The sequence below is a fragment of the Bison bison genome, unplaced genomic scaffold, assembly GCF_000754665.1.
Source record: "Bison bison bison isolate TAMUID 2011002044 unplaced genomic scaffold, Bison_UMD1.0 scf7180017860443, whole genome shotgun sequence".
Classification (NCBI taxonomy): Eukaryota; Metazoa; Chordata; class Mammalia; order Artiodactyla; family Bovidae; genus Bison; species Bison bison.
The window spans coordinates 2,199,628-2,204,890 of NW_011491015.1; positions in this window are offsets into that span (position 1 = coordinate 2,199,628).

Sequence of the window (5,263 nt, forward strand, 5' to 3'; positions counted from 1 at the left end):
GGTTTGCAGAGAAAATAATTTGTTGTATATCATAGTCTCACAGATGTCTGGGACTGAAAGGCACTCTGTGAACATTAATTTAGTCTATCTACCTGCTTTGAGCTGTAACCAACAGAATTTTCTGAGCCTACATGCATATCATAAAGATCAAAATGTAATATGGTGGGAAAATCAGAGGCTAGATTTGAGGTTATTTCTACCATTTCTAATAACATTTCCTTGGGTAATAATGTGTTTAACCTGAACAATCCTGGATTCTTTTCTGAATATATCAGGTTATTATACTTACCTGGCTGGGCTCTTATGGTGCCTACTAGGATACTGTTTGTGAGATGGTCTGTTCCTTGTTATTAATAACAATAAATGTCAGTCAGCCCTCCTTCACCCCTCCATACCAAGAGATTAGGAGAGACAAGTTGTCAATTAACTTCAAGGTATTTCCATATTGATCGGCCTCCTAAAGATGGGAAACCTTCCTCATGCACACCTCAAATTCTTCATCTTGTAGCTTGAGTGCTTTTCCTCTGGTTAATTAACCAGTGGAATTGTAGAACAGAGACAATCAAACTCAGGAAGATAATCTTCCATCTGATGTGGCCATAGACTTGAGAGCTGCCAACCATGTGTGGCTGAGAGACCTTTTACTCCTTCCTGTAGGCATGAAACATGAAATGGGCTGCAAGAAGACTGAACAGACAAATGTCACTCAGTCGTGCCCAACTCTCTTGTGACTCCATGGACAGTAGCCCAGCAGGCTCCTCTGTCCATGAGATTTCCAGGCAAGAATACTGGAGTGGGTTCCCATTTCCTATTCCAGTATTGCTGAATAACATCTGACAAAAACCTTTTTCTTTTTCCCTTTGTATCTCATCTCTAACTCCCCTACTTCCACCTCATGTGCTCTAGTTCTATAATTCTAGCATGTCTAGCTTGTCTAAGACATGACATCTGGCTTGACATTGGATTGTTCTCTTTAAGTTGCCTCACTCATCACTGCAAGGGCCAAGGAATGAATTTTGTGAGTTTTTGCCTCCATTGTCCATGAATTATTTTGTGATAGTGAACCTGGCATTTGATCTGAGTCCTCCCTCTAATGAATATCAAGTGAAAGTGAAAGTTGCTGAGTCATGTCCGACTCTTTGTGACCCCCATGGACTATACAGACCATGGAATTCTCCAGGCCAGAATACTGGAGTGGGTAGCCTTTTCCTCCTCCAGGGGATCTTCCCAACCCAGGGATCAAAGTCAGATCTCCCACATTGCAGGCGGATTCTTTACCAGCTGAGCCACAAGGGTAGCCCAAGAATACTGGAGTAGGTAGCCTATCCCTTCTCCAGTGGATCTTCCTGAGCCAGGAATTGAACCAGGGTCTCCTGCATTACAGGTAGATTCTTTACCAGCTGAGCTATGAAGGAAGCCACGGACTATGAAAGTATTAGTCACTCAGTTGTGTCCAACTCTTTGCAACTCCATGGATGGTAGCTCACTGGGTTCCTCTCCATAGAATTCTCTAGGCAAGAATACTTGAGTGGACTACAGGCCACCAGGCCCCTCTGTCCATGGAATTCGCCAGGCAAAAATACTGGAGTGGGTAGCCATTCCCTTCTCCAGGGAATCTTCCTGACCCGGGGATTGAACCCATGTCTCATTGCAGCCAGATTGATTCTTTACCATCTGAGCCACCAGGAAGCCAAGCTGCAAGTGACTATGTTAAATGCTTTTCTGTGTTGCTTGAAATGCATAAGACTAATTTGTGTAAAGGAAAAGCCCTTTAATTTATAGGAAATATTCAGGAAAGTAGGAGGAACTTAAGAAAGCATCTTTTATCTTTCAGATTAGGAAAACTAAGACTCAGAGATGCCTAAGGAGGCCCCAAAGCCAAGAATATACAAGGTACAGCAAAGAATAAGTCACATATGGTCACATGTTTAGTTTGTGTTTCTAGAGAGCATATTAAAAAGCAGAGACATTACTTTACTGACAAAGGTCTGTCTAGTCAAAGCTATGGTTTTTCCAGTAGTAATGTATGGATGTGACAGTTGGACTGTAAAGAAAGCTGTCCATCCTAAAGGAAATCAGTCCTGAATATTCATTGGAAGAACTGATGCTAAAGCTGAAACTCCAACACTTTGGCTACCTGATGCGAAGAACTGACTGACTGGAAAAGACCCTGATGCTGGGAAATGTTGAAGGTGGGAGGAGAAGGGGACAACAGAGGATGAGATGCTTGAATGGCCTCACTGACTTGATGGACATGATTTGAGCAAGTTCTGGGAGTTGGTGATGGACAAGGAAGCCTGGCATGCTGTAGTCCATGGAGTTGCAAAGAGTCAGACATGACTGAGTGAGTGAACTGAACTGAACTTAATTTGTGTTTGTCTGTCCCCAAGCTGATGCAAAGAATTTGAGCAACTCAGGTGTCTCTGAAGTCATCCTTTAAAACCAGACATCAAAGTCACTGTAAGGTTGGGAAAGCTTCACATTACTTGGGAAAGTGGCTAAGGTAGACCTTAGCCCAGAATTGGCAACCAAGCAAAAGCAGTAGAAAGAATCAATAATTATTTTTCCTCCTACTCATCAGCAGCATTATTGTCAATTACTATAACATTATTATGATAGCATGATAGTTGAAATTACCTTTCATCAAATATTCCTTTCTTTTCCTATCTTACTATAGGTGGAGATTAATCTACCCCATTGATGTTGGGGTTACCATGTGACTTGCTGTGACCAATGGAATGTTTTTCGATGTTATGGAAACAGAGACCTTAAATGTGCTTATGTATTTTGGCTTAGCTTGGTACTCAAGCGACTCCATTATGAGAAAACACGACCCAGTTAGGTATTGATTCTTAGCCTTGACCCTGAAATAAACACACAAAGAACAGAATTGAACCCAACCAACATCCTAAAGCCAAGTCCAGTTTGCCCAATTGGGCCCATAGTAATGGAATCAGTCTGCAGATTTGAACAAAAGAATAAAGGTGAGTTATTGTGAGCCACTGAGTTTGGAGGAGGCTTGTTATGCAGTATCTTTGTGGCAATTAACACTAATACATATAACTAGCCTTTGAATATTCATTGGAAAGACTGATGCTCAAGCTGAAGCTCCAATACTTCGGCCACCTGATGCGAAGAGCCAGCTCATTAGAAAAATCCTGATGCTGGGAAAGATTGAAGGCAGGAGGAGAAGGGGATGACAGAGGATGGGATTGTTGGATGGCATCACTGACTCAATGGATATGAGTTTCAGCAAACTCCAGGAGATGGTGAAGGATAGGTGCCGGGGTCCAGCTCCGGTGGATCCAGGGAATTCGAAGCGGGGACGGCGTCGGCGAGGATCAGGAAACAACTGCTTAATTAAACTTTAATTAAAGATATAAAGAGTAATGGAATAAGGATAGCTCAGTGAGGAAATTCAGTGGAGAAAAGAGGCTGAAAAATTCAGCCAGAAGGTAAGAGAAAGAACGACATGGTGAGACCAAGTTTCAGTGAACAAGGCCCGCACTTTATTTTCCAAAGTAGTTTTTATACCTTACGTTATGCACAGAGGATAATGGGGGAAGGGGTAGAGTCATGCAGCAAGCCAGGCTTTCTTTCTGCAAACATATCATATGCAAAAGCTTAGGTGATTTGCATCATCTTCTGGCCCGGAGGCCTGTTAACATTTTAAGACCCTTTCTTCAGAAAACTTATTTTTCTCTAAAGGTAATAAGTCAAGCGCCACCCTCCAAAAGCATTAGATAAAGTTGCATTCCTACAGAGCAAAGGTGTGGTGGGCTATAACAAGAAAAAGAATTAACTCAAGGGTCCCAGGTTACAAACATTAAAGCTACTACTTACACCAATTATATTAATCAATACACTGCCAGGGACACAGCAGGTAAGGGATATGGAGACTTAGCAGCAAACATTGGCCCAACAAGTGAAAATCTCTTCACCAATACAATTTCTAATCAATCTTTTAACTGCTCATAGGAATCTGTATTTAGACAGTTTAGAACATCTCATGCCTCTCACAGTTTGGAGGCTCTGAGCAATCACATGTGGCCGGAAAAACCTATTCAGGCAGGCTAGAGGACTTGCAAGGGAGTTTGTAGGTTGAAACACTGTCACACCCAGGAATTATTAACTGGAGCTGTAAGCTAACTCTTTTTTCAGAGAGAGGTAGTGGGGGACAGCCCCCCGTAAAGTAAGAGGTGTAGGTGAAAGCACAAAGCAGAAAGTAGGCAGACTCTGGTTTTGGGGGTAGATTGCTCGAGAATTTCCAGGGAGACTCCTGAGGCTTGATCCTGCCTTTGCATATGCCAAGCCTCCTTCCTCATGACCTTTGCCAGGGGCGGAGCTCACTCCCCGCAGATAGGGAAGCCTGGAGTACTGTAGTTCATGGGCTCGCAAAGAGTTGGACATTCAGTCACATGAGTGACTGAATAATAACAACAAAGCCTTTGAATATGAACTATGCAACAGACAGACTCTGTGTTCAGTGCTTTTAATCATCTCACTTCAATCTGATAATAACACCATGAGGTATGGCATTATTTAACCTTATATTACCCTATATTCACCGAACATTATATTTGTAAGATTTCTTCCTCTTATTACTTTATAGCACTTAATTCTCACAGAAACACCAAGAGGAGCTTGGGCTGCTATAACAGAATGCCATAGACTGGATGGCTTAAACAACAAACATTTATTTCTCTCAATTCTGGAGCCTGGGAAGGACAAGATCCCAATGACAAGACATCCTCATGATAGCCCCTTTTGGGCTTCCCCAGTGGATTGGCAGGAAAGAGTCTGTCTGCAGTGCAGGAGACACAGAAGATGTGGGTTCAATTCCTGAGTCAGGAAGATCCCCTGGAGGAGAGCATGGCAACCCGCTCTAGTATTTGTGCTGGGAAAATCCCATGGACAGAGGAGCCTGGCAGGCTACAGTCCATGGAGTTGCAGTAAGTCAGACACAACTGAAGCGACTGAGCAGGCACACTCATGGCAGAGTAGAGGGAGATTTGGTCTCTTACTCCTCTTCAAAGAGCACTAAATCCATCATGTGAGCTCTATCCTCATGATCTCATCTAAATCTAACTACCTCCCAAAGGCCCCAACATCAAATGCCATGATCAGGGATTAAGGATTCAACATATGAATTCTGGGGAGTCAAAAACCTTCAGTCATTGGAACTGTGATAGAAAAGCTAGTGCAGACAGAAGAGAACTCAAGGGCTCTATCTTGGTTTGCTTATTTGACATGCAGGTGGAAA